General features: G+C 41.8%; 1 non-coding gene across 1 annotated transcript; it reads right to left on the reverse strand.

The window, feature by feature from the left end:
- Positions 1-15,964: 15,964 nt before the first annotated feature.
- Positions 15,965-16,071, reverse strand: LOC148293944 (small nucleolar RNA R71). Its single transcript, XR_015836893.1, has one exon. It is a non-coding gene; the product is annotated as a small nucleolar RNA R71 (small nucleolar RNA).
- Positions 16,072-17,546: the final 1,475 nt, after the last annotated feature.

Raw genomic sequence — 17,546 nt, forward strand, 5'->3', positions numbered from 1 at the left:
TTTCGTAATTTTAACGTTTTTTCAGTGCTTGATTGTAAAATTACATCTTATTTTTTACGCATTGGTCTTATATTATGTGAAATTATATTCTTATATTTCATATTAGTAAACTATATAACATTTAGCTGTGATGTAATGGATGCATGACATTTATTTTCCCTCTTCAATTGCAGTCACCAAGCCAAACGTGTGCCTATGTAAGTCGTTCTTATGTCCACTATAATGAATGAAATTACATGATATGCCATTGGTTATAAATGGAAAATTTCAAGAGACACATCCCTAAAATTATGTTTTCTCCTCCATTTGTGCAATATGAAAACCATATTTTTGAAAACCCTAAAGCAAATAGCATGCATACATTTTTTTTCTACATGTCTTGCATGTATGAGTTCTTCATTATAGCACGTTCTTCATTATACCATTGAGGTATGAAGTTGGATAGGTCCCTTGCCTGTACTAGAGAGACATTGTTTCCAACCTTACCTATTGGTTGGTTTTGGGAGAAAGGTTTCTGCGGTGGGGGAACAATTGGGGTTTGGATGAGAGAGAGAGAGGGGTCTGACAGGGATGAGAAAGTTTTTAAAAAAAGGAGAGAGATAATTTCTTATTTTATCTATTTTAATTAGATTATTTATTTGTTTTATTCCACGTGGCGCAATATGTGTGTCCATGTGGACTCACTGATTTCCACGTCAATGTTTTAACGGAGGAATTGATGGAAGCACTAACAGGTCACAGATGTATTAAAGTGTTACAAAAATAAACGTTCAATATAAGATTGAGACGAAAAAATACTTGATGTATCGAAGACTGAAACTCGGTAAACTTCAACATAGTAAAATGAAAATTACCCATAAACAATTTCTTTTTAAAAAATAAACAATTTCTTAAAGTAATAAAACATTAATATTTTAAAAAACTAATTTAAAACAAAAAACCAAAGTGGGTATGTAACTTGCCACATCATCAATTTCACAAACAATTAGATGGTTAAATTAACGGAATGTGTAAATTGATTGAATATTAAAATATTGGGGTGTAAATTGATGAAATTGAAACTTCGTAGTCCATTTCGATAATGCCCCCAAACTAAAAGGGATATAATGTGGTTAATATTTTTTTTCCCTCTACTTCTTCTTTATGTAACTTTTCTCTTTTTCTTCCATCTCATTTTCTCTCCTCTCTTTTTTTCTTTTCTCTTTTTCCTCTTTCTCTGTTTCTATCTTCTTTTCTTCTTCTTCTTTTTTGTTTCTCTCTCGTTTTTCTTCTTTTTCTCTCTCCTATTGTCGGTGGCCTTCGTCAATCGTCAATTTCGTTATTCGATTTTGTAAATCTCGAATCTAAGTTTGTTTGCGGTTACTGATAGTTCCCTTACTTTCCTCTGTCACGTCATTTTTTGGGCTGAGTGAGTAATTTTTCAATTTTAGTCTTCCTTAATTTGGTTTCTTGTGGAATGGGCCTTGCTTTTGGCTTACCCAAGTGTCCTTTGTTTTTTTCACTTATATTTTTTTTGTTTTTCTTCTGTCTTAACTTCATGTTGTTGCGAAGCAAGTTGCTTGTTGTTTTTTTGGGAAATATTTTTGCTCACCACTTTAAACAAAGGTGTATGCTCATCACTGTCCTTAATATTAATTTATATAATCATGATTATGCATACAAACACGTGTCAAACAGTGGCGGAGCCATGATTTCAAATTAGAGAGGGCCCTTCACAAATTTTTTAAGAATAGGCTAAATTAATATGACACTAAACTACTCCTTTTGGCCTACTTCATAACATCATTTTATACTGATTAATAATATATCCATTCGTTATAATCATAATTGTCCATAATTTCATATTTTATAATGCTTAAATACTAATCTCATCATCTACATTATTATAGACTCAAAAATTAATAATTTATATAAAAAATTCGGTATAAGTCCAAAATCGAAAACAAAATTTGGATGCTGTTTGTACCATATCTGACCCTCCACTCATTCAGTGACACGTGGATTAATGAAACTCCCCAACTGCCCAAGGCTCCTAACGATCGGTATCGGCTACCGATGGTATGGCTTCAAAGCAGCGAAAGGTCGATGCCGCCTAAGCAGAGTCCACAAACGGTACCCCCTACCGATTCTGCAGAATCAACCTCGAAGGGCCCGCCTGAAATATCTAAAGACTCGTGTCAACCTCATAGGGCCCTCCCACGAGTCCCACATCGAAATTAAGTACTAAGAGCATACCAAATGCCCTCTATAAATAGGCCCCTTCACTACAATACAAGGGTAAGACTTTTCAGCTTGACTTTTATGTTAAATATATTGTTAGCAGCAAAAGCTCTTAGAAACAAACTTACTTTGGCATCGGAGGGTCTTAGGCTGGTTCCACACCGGTTCTAGAGACCTTATGAGTCTCGGCTTCCTTCTATTCAGGATCAGCATCCAAGGACAGGAAGAATCCGCGTCTAACACTCAATCGATCTCTAGATCGTCCACATCACTTGTAAGTTGCACTCATCTCTATCTGTTCAGTTTTAGTGCCAACAGATTGGCGCCGTCTGTGGGAATCGCTTATCGATCAGCCCATATCTCAAAACTCTGAGACCAAAAAATGAATCCATCTTCGTTCCTCCCTACCGATGGCCCCATCCTCGGCATCGGTGACGAGCCAAGTCCTACTCCCCTGCTTCACACACCACAGACAGAAACGCCTGTTCGGCCAAACACTCTGGAGGCTCGCATGGAAACTCTACAACAAGAAATGGCAAGAATGCAGGAGCACAACAATATCCTCGCCTCTAAACTTGATGACGCCCAGAGGCAACTACATGATCAGCAAACACACTCAACCCAGTTGCAGAACGGTCTGGAATGAACCATGCAGCTTCAACAGGAAAAGTCGTTTAAAAGCGTGCGGAAGCTGATCGGTTCATAATTATATATCATTTTGTACCCTTCTAGCTTATGATTTGGTTATGTTTTTGAGTTAAACTTGTGCTTTTAATCCTTTTTGTGTTTATCTTTCAGCTTTAGGTAACAATGATGGCTTTGGATAGGAAATGATGCAATCCATGCATGTTAAAGCCTGATTTGGATAAAGGGAAGAAGAGCTTAAAGACAAACTCATTTTGGCTACAGCCCCCTGCCAGTCCAGTTCCGTAGGTCATATTGCAAGCTTTGTTTCAGCACCCTACACAGGTCGGATGAGGCAGTATTCTTCATGAAAGTTGTTCCAATGGGTGTGTACTATAACATTGGATAAATCTGGAGTCCGTCACCTAGCAAACACAGAACCATGCTCATGATGGATTTTTGTCAGCGAGCAAAATGAGTTAGCAATTTGTTTTGGCCTTAACTTCCTCCTCCGAGCTTGGATTGGGCCAATACTTGTGTGGTTGGATCATACACATTCTGAACTTCACAATGGACATCTTAAAGTCTTCATTTGATTCAGCCTAGCCCAATTCGTAAGCCCTTGAAGTTGCTGGTCATGCTGACATGAGAATGAGCTGGTTGGAAGCTTGGTCATGGTGAGCTAGGCATGAGCTATTGTAGCTGGTTGGAAGCTTGGTCATGGTGACATGAAGATGAGCTAGGGCTGCTGGTGGGATTTATTGGTGAAGTGCAGCAACCAATTCAAATTTTCTAATACAAGTGCATCAACCAATTCAAGATTTTATAATACAAGTGTTGTATGCATTAGCCATATTGAATTCAGATTTTCACTTCCTTTAGGCCTATAAATAGGGATGTTCTCTAAGCTTGTAAACACACCCCAAGGGGGGGAGCTCTCAAACACTTCTCTAGAGCTCCCTTCCCTTCTCTCCCTCAAATTCTCTTAGTTTTCCTTTCTAGTTCTCAATTGATTGTAACAAAAAATCCTTTTACTAAATTTTCCTTTAAGTCTTTCAAAGTTCTACTTTAATTTTCATTGTTATGTAAATTCTTTTCTTTAGTTTCAAGTTTGATTAGTTTCCAAGTTTCAATTATGATTTTTGTTCTTATTCATTATGCTTATAAGTTAATATGCTAGTTTGAATGATTGATCACCATTTAGGCTTGCATGTTAGCTATCTTGGTTTGAATTAAGAGTAGACACCATGCTTTAATTCGAATTGAACTATGAATAGGAAGAGTATGTATGGACATTCGACAACAGGGATTAGATACATGCTTGGTTGTTTAAATTGTTCTTCTATGCTTAATGGGTTCCTAATGCTTAATTTTAGGTTAGACAACAAATGATCAAATTAGGGAATTAGGAACACAAGGTTATGACCAAACACCATGGCTTAATCATACTTTAGCTAGAATCAATCCGTTAATCTAATTGAACTTGGGAACTTATCTGCTTGAGTTAGTTATTTCTTTCTTCCTTGTTTTATTTATTTCCTTTCTTTTTCATTTCTGTTTTGTGTAGGGAAACTAAATTGGATCATTCAATCACCAATCCCTGTGGAATCGACCTCGCACTTACATACGCTAAACTACCAACGGTTCGTGCACTTGCGAGTATCACAAGTTGAGGATGCAACTGAATCCATTTTGGTGCAGCTGTATCTACGCAACAGAAGCCCAACGCTCAGGATAGAGGGAAGCAGCAAGCCACAGGCAAGCCATCTGCCTCCCGAAGGCTGTTCGTACCCTCCCCAAGAGAGCGTCACCCAGAATATCAAGTTTACTTCGATTGTCTCGATAGGATCAATGATCGGCGCAAAGAGCGACAGCCTTCGCCCATCCCGATCCAAGTAAAACTCAACGATCGACGTCTGGAGGCACTCGGACCAAAATCCTCCGTACGTCAAAGGTACGACGCGATCGGCCTGGAAGAAACGGACGAATCAGACTATGTTCCAACTTCACCAGGGACCACAATCTCCCACCGATCGGCAGGACCTTCAAAAGAGCAAGATGACCACTGATCGAATAGAGAAAACGATCGGCATACTGGAGGCTACGAGAGAAACTCCAGCCGAACGGCAGATCGAGAGACTCGAGGCCATAACGCTGCGCACACACAGAGAACCGAACAATTGAACCCTTCAGTGACAATCTCCCCTCCACCGATCCCACCATCCGTCTCCTCCCCCAGAAGATGAACCGTATTGAGGAAGAACAGAACCAAGCTCAGACACCAACGTGGGGAAAGGTACAACCGGGACAATTCACCAATCGCATCCGAACGTTCAGACACGAAAAAGAGGTCCAAGAACTCCGAATATCATTCTACTCAGGGTTAGAAGACCCTGTAACTCACATCCACACTTTTCAATCAGCTTTGGGTTGCAAAGGGCTCACCGACGAAGGCCAATGCTTATTGTTCCCCTCCACCCTGGCCGGAACTGCCTTAAATTGGTTTTACCGATTGGAACCAAGTACGGTTGATTCTTTCGATCAGTTGAAATAAACTTTCCTCAACCATTTTGTTATTCAAATCGATCGCCTGTACTCTGCCGATGACCTCTATACCGTTCGGCAACAAGACGACGAGCCCTTGAGAGAATATGCGGCTAGGTTCAGCCATGAATATTTCCGATGCCCTGAAACTGACGATAGGGCAGCCTTCGGTGCTTTTAAAAGTGGCCTCCGGTCATCTCAGTTCCGCTACTTAGTTCACAACAGCAACTGGACAACCTACGCCGAACTAATGAAACAAGCGGCTATCCACGCCAAGGCCGAACATTTCAACTCCAAAGGATCGACTTCGGCCCCACCAAGCAAAGCAGCAACGGCCGATCGGCCTTCGACACAAAACTATGACCGATTCCCAGCAAATTGGACGATAAATCAGGCCCCCTACCAAACGGCACCTCCTGCCTCTACTCCGTACGAAGCAAGAAACAAGCGAAAAGACAACTTCCGGGATCGGCAGGACAACAACAAGAGGGGCAAGGACTCCGGGAGGCGAAGCGACTTCGGCAATCTGAAGAAAAACCGGCCCGAAGAAACCTTCACTTTGCTCAATACCACTTACGAGCACGTCCTCATGACAGAGAATCTGATGATACCGAAGCCGAACAATCTCAAGCTCCCTCGGCAGAACGAGAAGGACATAGGAGTCTTCTGCCGATACCACCAGTACAACGGCCACGATACAGAATCCTGCATCGCCCTTCGAAAAATTGTCGAACGCCTCATCAATGAAGGAAAGCTGGATCAATACCTAAGTACAAAAGCGGCATCAGACCAACCATTGAATCGGCATATTAGTATGATCAGTGGAGGGGCACGCATCGCCGAAACCAGCAACCGTTCCGTCAAAAACTACGTACGTGCCGTTCGGCAACCCCAGATCCTCAGTGTAGCGGGAGGACGCAACAACAAGATCCGGCGACTCGGTTGGGAACCTATCACATTTTTTGAAGAGGAAGAAAGAGGCATCATCTTCCCCCACTCCGATCCCATGATCATACGAGCCGATATTTCAGACTTCGATGTGGGCCGAATCCTCATAGACACCGGCAGTTCGGTCAATGTACTATTTACCGACGCTTTTAATGCCCTCGGTATAGATCCTCAACATATGAACAAAGATATTACCCCTCTCCTAAGCTTCTCTGGTGACATGGTTGAACCGATTGGCAGTGTCCAGCTCCCGTTCGCAGTCGGCACTATCCCCAAGCGAACGGTCATCTACACTCATTTTCTAGTAGTCGATTGCCCAATGGTATATAATGCCATCATCTGCAGGACAGCGCTCACGAAAATGAAGGCCATGCTATCACTACACATGCTCCTTCTCAAGTTCCCCACACATGCTGGCGTAGGCCAAGTGCGAGGGGATCAGTTGTGTGCACGAACATGTTACGTTTCGGCGACAAAGGAATCGGCAAGAGCTACGCTTCGCGAAGCATACTCAGTTTCTACTAAGATGACTGTGCTGAATGGCAGGGGGACGGACAAACTGGATGATCCCAGGGATGAGGCCATCATCCCACAAGCGCAACCCGTTGAAGATTTAGAATCGGTCATCCTCTCCGAAGAACAGCCGGACCGACAGGTCCGAATCGATATCACCTTGAGTTCGGCACTGCGGGCTGATTTCATCACCTTCTTGCGTGCCAACGCAGAAGTCTTCGCCTGGTCATACAAGGACATGCCCGACATCGCCCCAAACGTCATCAGTCACAAACTCAGCATTTGTCCCACCTTCAAGCCTATCCGGTAGAAACGGCGAGCCCATGATGCCGAACGGTACGAAGCAATGAGGCTCGAAGTGGATAAACTGAAGACAATTGGCTTCATCCATGAGGTAACCTACCCAATTTGGTTGGCAAACTCGGTTTTAGTCAAGAAATCGAACGGCGCCTGGAGAATGTGTTAGGACTATACCGATTTAAATAAGGCTTGCCCAAAAGACAGTTTTCCTTTGCCAAGGATCGATCAGATGGTCGACGCCATGGCAGGCCATGAACTTCTTAGCTTTATGGATGCATACTCAGGCTACAACCAGATATTCATGAGCCCTGCCGATCGCGAACATACGGCATTCATCACCGACAAAGGACTTAACTGTTACAATGTCATGCCGTTCGGCTTGAAGAACGCTGGAGCAACATACCAGCGATTGGTCAACAAAATTTTCTCCGAGCTCATTGGCACTTCGATGGAAGTGTATGTGGACGACATGCTCGTGAAAAGCAAAACGGCCCATAGTCATCTCCACAATCTTTCCCTTATGTTCGATGTCTTAAAGAAGTACAACATGCGCCTCAATCCAAACAAATGAGCCTTTGGCGTCTCCTCGGGCAAATTTCTTGGCTTCATGATCAGCCAATGAGGCATTGAGGCCAACCCTGAAAAAAATCAAGGCACTGCTCAACATGCAGATACCGAGGACGCAAAAAGATATCCAGAGCCTCATTGGGCGTGTCGCCGCTCTGGCCCGATTCATATCAAAAGCTACCGATCGGTGCGGTCCATTCTTCAAGGCCCTCAAAGGAAGCAAACGGCAGATTGTCTGGACTCCCGAATGCGATCGAGCCTTCCAAGACCTCAAGGCCTACATGAGCAGAGCGCCCCTATTAACCACCCCTCTTCCCGGCGAAGACCTCATTCTCTACCTCTTGGTTTCGGCAACGGCACTCAGTTTTGTGCTCATTCGCAAGCCGAACGGCATAGAACTCCCAATTTTCTATACTAGCCATGCCCTGCAAGATGCCGAGATTCAGTACCCTGAGCTGGAAAAACTGGCCTACGCTCTCGTCCTCTCAGCAATGAAAGCTTCGGCCATATTTCCAGGCTCACAACATTACCATTCTCACCAATCAGCCTCTGCGCCAAATACTACAGCGACCGAAGACGTCAGGTCGGCTAGTAAAATGGGCCATTGAACTCAGCGAATTCGACATCCACTATCATCCTCGACCTGCCGAAAAGGGACAAGCCGTCGCTGATTTCATCTCCGAGATGACTACATCCCAAGCGGGAAGATATCGCCCTCGAACCAGCTTCGGCAGCACCGGTCGCCCATCCGACCGAAGGAACATTTAATCCATCAATTCCCCTGTGGACTCTCTATGTAGACGGCTCGTCCAACCTACAGGGCAGCGAGGCTGGCTTAGTACTAAAAGCCCCTGACCAAACGACCATCGAATATGCCATCCGTTTCCAATTCCAGGCTTCTAACAACGAAGCAGAATACGAAGCTCTTTTGGCAGGCCTTCGGCTCGCAAAAGAGATGGGGGCTAAACAACTAAAGATATGCAGTGACTCACAACTTGTCGTTAACCAGGTACTCACTGAATTCGAAGCCAAGGATACTTCGATGGCTGCCTACTTGACACACGCCCGCCGATTGCTCCACCACTTTGCCGCGTATTAGGTTCAACAGATCCCCAGATCCGAGAACAACCACGCCGATGCCCTGTCACGCCTGGCATCGGCAATTGACGACAACGTAGGCCGCCACGTGCCGATCGAAATCTTCAAATTTCATTCAGGTCTGGGGGGAAGGTTTTCAAATTTCATTCATTTGTGTTTCCATTTTCGTTCATTTGTCACTAATTTTTTTTTTCTAAATGTCATACAATCGATGCTATGGAGCTGCCATTGAGGTTTTCATATCAGAATTTTGCACTTCACAAAGCTTTGGCTCTTAGAATTCTGGTGGCTAAAGTACCATGCTCAAATTCTTGAAGGAAAATAGTGGAGACTACCCTAGTGAGTTATATCGAGCCTAATTGCTTTCTTGAGAGGGTTTAAAGTGTTCTATTTCTCATCCATACTTATTTTCTTCAATTCACTCTAATTGATCTCATCATTTCATTTTGATCGAATACTAAGGATGATTCTCTTTTGCAGATATCATATGCTTGCTCTCATTCATGAATGAACTCATTGAAGTGATGCTAGGCTATGTGTGTATAACCATTCTATATGCTTTCTTTTCACCCTACCCATATGTGTGTTCCATTAGCCCTCTTGAAGCCAAACACTCAAAGCCTTTTCTTTTATCACCCTCATCATTTTCCCTACCTTTGTATCTCAATCTGAGATACTTAACCTCTTGTAGCCATACCCTATAACTTAGAAATATACCAAGGTGTGCCAAGATAAAGTTTGATGCAAGGAAGTTGCTGCCGTGTACCTAAATGAAATTTGGTGTGAGTCTGTGCAATAAAGTTAAAGAAGTTGCAAATCAAATCAGCAAAGATGAAAGTGTTTCAATATGATCTAAGTGTGAAAAATAAAGTCTATGCCAGGTGATACCATGAAGTTTGCTGCCATGCCAATCTAAATCAATGATGCCTTGCAGATTAATGAAGCATGCAACCTTGGTATGTTCTTAAGTTATTTGTTTTTCCTTCCAATTCTTCCATTTCCCCTAAACCTTAGCCTTTCATTACAACATTGTGAAAGACCTAGCTGATCTTTGAGGATGTATTCATGGGTGCTGGTAAGTATGTGTGTATCTCTATTCTTAGTATTTAATTCCTTTCATGAGATCTAACCAAATTTGTGCTTCTATTTCATACACTCACTTATGCTTTCTTGAGAGAATTAAAACATAGGTTCTGAGTGATTGAGTGTTATCTGTGAGAATTAGAGTCGAAGCATGTTCTCTATTCAAGGTTTGAGTATGCTTGCTTTGAAACTGTGTGCCTTTGAGCTATAGCTTCCACTTGTACACACTGATTGATGACCTATCTTGGCAACTCTATGGTGTTGGAGGTATGACTAAAGTTTTCTTTCATTTTCATTAGTTGATTTCAAAGTTGTTTTTCTAACCATTTTGTTTTGTAGAGTTAGAAAAACGTTTGTGGGTATCGTATCTGTTAAACCCTCAGGAGACACAACTCCTCCTACTAGGGATGCCTAGAGGTTTAAAGGCTTGTTGCATACGCTCAATGCAATCGAGTTACCTACGAAAGTGGTCTAGTTAGTTTTGTTTTTAACTTTGTTTTGTGTTGTTTTGCTCGAGGACTAGCAAAATCTAGGTTTGGGGGTATTTGATCGGTTCATAATTGTATATCATTTTGTACCCTTCTAGCTTATGATTTGGTTATGTTTTTGAGTTAAACTTGTGCTTTTAATCCTTTTTGTGTTTATCTTTCAGCTTTAGGTAAAAATGATGGCTTTGGATATGAAATGATGTAATCCATGTGTGTTAAAGCCTGATTTGGATAAAGGGATGAAGAGCTTAAAAGACAAACTCATTTTGGCTACAGCCCCCTGCCAGTCCAGTTCCGTAGGTCATATTGCAAGCTTTGTTTCAGCAATCTACACAGCTCGGATGAGGCAGCATTCTTCATGAAAGTTGTTCCAATGGGTGTGTATTATTACATATCCAAAATTCAGCCCCATTGGATAAATATGGAGTCTGTTACCTAGCAAACACAGAGCCATGCTCAGGATGGATTTTATCAGCGCGCAAAATGAGTTAGCAATTTGTTTTGGCCTTAACTTCCTCCTCCGACCTTGGATTGGCCCAAATGATATATGGCTGGAAAGAAGACATTCTGAACTTCAAGTTTGAGTGCTTAAAGTCTTAATTTGCTTAAGGGAAGCCCGATTCGTAAGCCCTTGAAGTTGCTGGTCATGCTGACCTCAGGATGAGCTATTGTTTCTGGTTGGAAGCTTGGTCATGGTGAGCTAGGCATGAGCTATTGAGCTGGTTGGAAGCTTGGTCATGGTGACATGAAGATGAGCTAGGGCTGCTGGTGGGATTTATTGGTGAAGTGCATCAACCAATTCAGATTTTATAATGCAAGTGTTGTATGCATTAGTGAAGTGCATCAACCAATTCATCTTTTATAATGCAAGTGTTGTATGCATTAGCCATATTGAATTCAGATTTATCACTCCCCTCTCCCTATAAATATCACATCCATTCCACATTCAAGACACAACAAATCCTGGGATTCACAACCCCACAATTCACTCCAACCATCCTCAAACACTCTCAAAATCCCAAACACTCCAACAATCACCAAAACAACTCCAGCAAACCTCTCTTCCATTTCCCTACGAATTTCATCTTCCTTAGCCATCACCACTCACTCAAACTCATCCCAAATCACCTCCATATCCTTCATACATCTTTCTAGAAGTGGGGAAGCTCTTGGAGAAGCATTAGAAGTGGAGAAGCACTTGGAGAAGCCTTGGACACCACAAGAACTTCAGAAAAAGGGTTTTTCTACTCTTATTGCATTCATTATGTTTTCTCATTTATGTTCAAGTCTCTTTTCCATTATGAGTAGCTAAATCCATAACTAGGGCTTCGATGTAACCTAACATGAATATTCTGGGTTTATAAGTTTGGAGTTTCAAGTTTGATTCATGATTCATGTTCTTATTCATTATGCTTATAAGTTAACATGCTTGTTTGAATGATTGATCACCATTAGAACTTGTTTGTTAACTATCTTGGTTTGAATTAAGAGTATACACCATGCTTTAATTCGAATTGAACTATGAATAGGAAGAGTATGTATGGACATTCGACAACAGGGATTAGATACATACTTGGTTGTTTAAAATGTTCTTCTATGCTTAATGGGTTCCTAATGCTTAATTTTAGGTTAGACAACAAATGATCAAATTAGGGAATTAGGAACACAAGGTTAGGACCAAACACCATGGCCTAATCATACTTTAGCTAGAATCAATCTTTGAATCTGAATTAGACTTGTTACTTGAATCTTTATAACCCAGAATTGAATTGTTATGGTGATTCGAATGCCCTAGTCTCAAAATCTGTTTTCCAACTCTTAAAACCACTCTTTGTTACATTTGTTTACTTGTTTTTGTTTGAAATTTCATTTTGCTTCTTTTGTTCAACAATCACAACCACTCTTGTTTTAAATTCTGTTTTAGACATAACCTCCTACTTTCTTGAATTTGGGAATCTAAGTACATAACTAGTTTTAACTTCTCAGTCTTCGTGGGTACGACCTCGTACTTGTCTTGCTATACTACTAATTGCCCCGTACAATTGCGAGTTAACATAATATTAACAACAATGACCCCACAGCAAGGAAACTACGTCTTACGAGAAATTCACGAAGGAGCCTACGGGGACCATTCTGGGGCCCGATCTCTAGCCTTCAAGACCATTCGGCAAGGGTATTATTGACCAACTCTTCATGCCGATGCTACTAAACTCGTCCAGAAGTGTGACCATTGCCAGCGTTTTCGTTCCATTCCAAAACTGCCTGCCGAACCGCTCACTCTGATTGTCAGCCCATGGCCCTTCGCTCAATGGGGTTTGGATCTTATCGGCCCCATGCCCCAAGGAAAGGGACAGCTTAAATTCGCCATCGTCGCCGTCGACTACTTTACAAAGTGGACCGAGGCCGAAGCATTGGCAACCATCACCGCAGCCAGGGTTGAGCACTTCGTGTGGAAGAACATAATTTGTCGGTTCGGCTTCCCGAACGCAATCATCACCGACAACGGTAAACAATTCGACTCATCTCAATTTCGGCACCTATGCCACCGATTCAACATCAACTTGTTCTTCGCATCTCCAGCGCACCCACAATCAAACGGCCAGGTAGAAGCCATCAACAAGATCATCAAGAAGACACTGAAGAAGAAGCTTGGGGCAGCTAAAGGAGCCTGGCCCGATTTGCTCCCAGAGGCGTTATGGGCCATCAACACCTCCTACTGACGGTCGACTGGCGAAATGCCGTTTTCCTTTGCTTTTGGTACCGAAGCTGTTGTCCCAGTCGAAATCAACGCACCCGCGTGCCTAACGACATCTTGCACGCCAGAGCGAAATGAGATGCTGCTTGCACTCAACCTTGACCTCATCGAAGAACACCGTTCCCAGGCTCAGCTTCGGAATGCCGCCTACAAACAAAGGACTTCCCGATACTACGATTCGCGCGTCAAACGCCAATCGTTCAAAGTGGGTGACTGGGTTTTACGCAAATTTTCTCTCGCCACCAAGGACTCCAACGAAGGCACCCTTGGCCCTTCATGGGAAGGTCCTTATGAGGTCGTCACCGTCTGCCGACCGGGAACTTACCGATTGCGCGGTACCGATGGCCATTGATCAATGCATAATTCTGTATCATTTTGTAACACTCTACCCCATTGTTTGGTTATGTTTTTAAGTAAAACTTGTGCTTTTAATCCATTTTGTGTTTGTTATTCAGTTCATTGAGCTCTAGGTACCACTTGAGGCATTTGAAGCAAAATGGTGCAAAAACGTGCAAAAACTGGAAACTGAGTTAGAATTTCATTTCGGACTTATCTTCTTCATCCGAGCTTGGATTGGGCCAATACTTGTGTGGTTGGATCAGACACATTCTGAACTTCACAATGGACATCTTAAAGTCATCAATTGATTCAGCCTAGCCCAATTCGTAAGCCCAAGAAGTTGTTCATCATGCTGACATGAGGATGAGCTGGTTGGAAGCTTGGTCATGGTGAGCTAGGCATGAGCTATTGTTTCTGGTTGGAAGCTTGGTCATGCTGACATGAAGATGAGCTATGGCTGCTGGTGGGATTTGTTGGTGAAGTGCAACAACCAATTCTGATTTTCTAATGCAAGTGTGTTAGGTCATTGCCATATTCAATGTAGATTTCCCCTTTCCTTCTACCTATAAATATCACTTCCATTCCAAACACTTTCATCAATCGAATCCTGGGATTCGCAACCCCACAATTCAGCCATCCTTCACTCCATCCTCCCTCAAACACTTCCATCATTTTCCCAATTCACTTAAGCCATCCTCAAACACTCCCACAAACCTAAACACTCCAGAAATCAACCACAGCCTCATACACTTCTCCCACAGATCACTCCATCCTCCACCATCCCATCAATTCCCAAACACAATCCATACAATCCACACCATCTACACCACTCTTCATCTCTGGCTGCAGCATACATATTGGAAGCTGTGAGAAGCTCTACAACAACATAATTCGTTCTTCACGGGTTTTTCTTACTCTCTCCATGTTTATTATGATTCAAATGCATTTTCCATTAATGGAGTGTAACTAATTACCATAACTAGGGTTTCAATGTAACCTGACAAGACAATTTCATGTTTCAAGTTAATGTTACCCTTTGTTGATTACTTCTAATTTTCTGGTCTCATTCACTTGTTCTTAGTTGAATCTTTATGCATGTTTAAATAACTGGCCACTATGAACACATGCATGTTGGTTATCTAGTTCAAGTTTACATAAACACCATATGACTCTTGAACCGATTAGTGAATGAGTGGGTAATGCATTTAGGACAAACACCATGTTTAAATGTTTACTTGGTTCCTTTGTGTTCTTCTTAAGCTTAATGGATTCAGATTCATAGCTTAGACTAAACACCATAGCTAAGTTGTGTTTTCTGAGTACTTGATTAAAACCAAACACCATATGGATAATCATACATAAGAAAGAACGAACTCCAGAAATTGTAATCAACTTAGGTGATTGTTAACTTGTAGCTCGAAATTGGATTGTCATGGTGAAGTTGAAACCATAGTGCTTGTCTTCTTTGTCTCTAAATTTTCTAAACATCTACTTGCTGGTCACTTGCTATTTTGCATTCCCTTTTAGTAGTTTTCAGTCACTTGTTGTTTTGCATTCCCTTTTTGTAGTTTTCACTCCAAACAAACTCAACACAACCTCATTTAAATTCTGTTTAGTCTTAGGATTACTTGTGAGTCTAAGTAGTAGTAATAAGTCTCTTTCATCCAAGTCTCTGTGGAACGACCTCGTTCTTGCATTCCTATACTATAATTGGTTCGTGCACTTGCGAGAATTAGATAGAGTAAAATCTATCCAACAAGAAAATGGCGCCGCTGCCGGGGACTTGATTAAGAGTCTTGTTACTATTATTTACTCTCTTTAGTTTTTCTTTGTTTTCAGGTATTGCATGTCGAGCAAACCATTGCTTGAACAAGTTGTATCAGCGGTCAAGAAACACTCTCAATCTGGAACCATTAGGATCCAACCAATCCGTGGTACACAACAACCATCACTGGCTGAATTTGAACAAAGGCTTGTTAAAGCAAGGGAGGCAGCCATTGAATCTATTCTCAATCTCTTAGAAGCCGAAACCTCCAATTTAGCAAGCTTAGAAGAGTACTCTCTGTTCAACATCTTTAATTCAGATCAAGAAGAAGAAGAGGAAGAAGAAAAGATGGCAGCCAATGACCAACGTGCTTTGGAGGATCTTGCTCAACCAATCATACCAAATTCACCTTCATGCATCTTGCTGCCCACAGAAGCTAGAAACTATGAGCTTAAATCTTCTCACTTTCAAATGCTTCCTTCTTTTTATGGTTTACCTAACGAAGATCCTTTGGCTCACATTAAAGAATTTTATACTGTTGTTTGTACTTTGACTTTGAAGGATATGTCTGAAGCAAATTTGAGGATGAGGGTTTTCCCTTACACTTTGAAAGATAGAGCAAAGACTTGGTTGATGTCATTAACCCCTGGATCACTAACCACTTGGGATGTTGTTGCTAAGAAGTTCTTGGAGAAGTTTTTCTCCGCCCAAAAGACAGCCACCTTGAGGTCCAAGATTTTCAACTTCTCACAACATGATGGCGAACCAATCAACGAATGCTGGGAGCGTTTCAAAGGAACTCTAATGCAATGTCCACATCATGGGTTACCTCTATACTTACAAATGCAAATTTTTTATGATGGACTAACCGAAACTTGTCAATCTACTGTAAATAATGCTGCAGGTGGAGCTTTAAAGAAAAAGAATGCTCAAGAGTCATATGACATATTTGAGATGTTAGGATCCAATGCTCAACACAAAGATACAAGAGGTAAGGCTGGTATCTATGAGATTAGTCCTAACAATGAGCTTGCTTCACAGGTGGCTGGTTTACAAAGGAAGCTTGACGCCGTGCTCAATATGGTACCTAAAGCTCCTCAAGTTGAAGTTTGTGCTATTTGCAATGTTCAAGGACACTCAACTCACATGTGTTCAGCTAGTAATGCTTATCCCGAGTTTGTCCAAGAACAAGCCCACATGATGAATTCTTACAACCAAAGGCCAAGAAATGACCCCTTCTCGAACACTTATAATCCTGGTTGGAGGAATCACCCAAATTTCTCTTGGAGCAACAATCAAAATAAAAATCAAGCAAGTTCATCATTCCAGCCTAAACCAAGTTCATTGGAGGACACAGTCAAAATGTTGGCCCAAAATACTTTGCAATTCCAGCAAACTACTAATGGTGCTCTTCAACAACATTCTGCTGCCCTTACTAAGATGGAGATTCAATTGGGACAAATTGCTGATACTTTGAAACAAAGGGAACCTGGAAAATTCCCTAGCCAACCAAATGTGAATCCCAAGCATCATGAGCAAGTCAAAGCAATCTCAGTTCTCAGAAGTGGTAAGGTTATTGATAATAAAGTTGGCAAAGAAATTACTAATCATGATGTCGTGAATGCAGGTGATGAACGCAAGGAAGAGACGACACCAAAAGAAGCAATTCCTATTGGCACGTCAACAATTTCACCTATATTGCACAAGGCCGAGAACCCTTATGTGCCACCAATTCCTTTTCCTGGACGTCTTGCTAAAAGAAAATAGGATAAGTCTTCTACTGAAATCTATGATATACTTAGTAAAGTCAATGTTAACTTGCCTTTACTTGATGTGATCAGGAACATGCCAACTTATGCTAAATTTTTTAAGGAGTTGAACTCACACAAGAGAAGGTATAGTCCTCATGAGAAGGTGTTGGTGTCTGAAAATGTGAGTGCTGTCCTTCAAAGAAAACTTCCTCCAAAGCTCAAGGATCCAGGTAGTTTTACCATCGGCATAACCATTGGAGATAAACGAGCTGAGAAAGCCATGTTGGATTTAGGTGCAAGTATCAATATAATGCCTTATTCAGTGTACTTGCAACTAGGTTTGGGAAAGTTAAAATCCACCACACTCAGCTTACAACTTGCTGATCGCTCAGTGAAATATCCTAGAGGTATAGTTGAAGATATTTTGGTTCAAGTTGATAAGCTAATATTGCCTGCTGATTTTGTAGTGTTAGACATGGAAGATGCACCCATTCATGATCGTGAGCTACCTATCTTGCTTGGAAGACCATTTATGGCCATAGCAAACACTC

The sequence above is a fragment of the Prunus avium genome, chromosome 6 (genome assembly GCF_965620075.1).
Source record: "Prunus avium chromosome 6, drPruAviu1.hap1.1, whole genome shotgun sequence".
In the NCBI taxonomy this organism is placed as follows: domain Eukaryota; kingdom Viridiplantae; phylum Streptophyta; class Magnoliopsida; order Rosales; family Rosaceae; genus Prunus; species Prunus avium.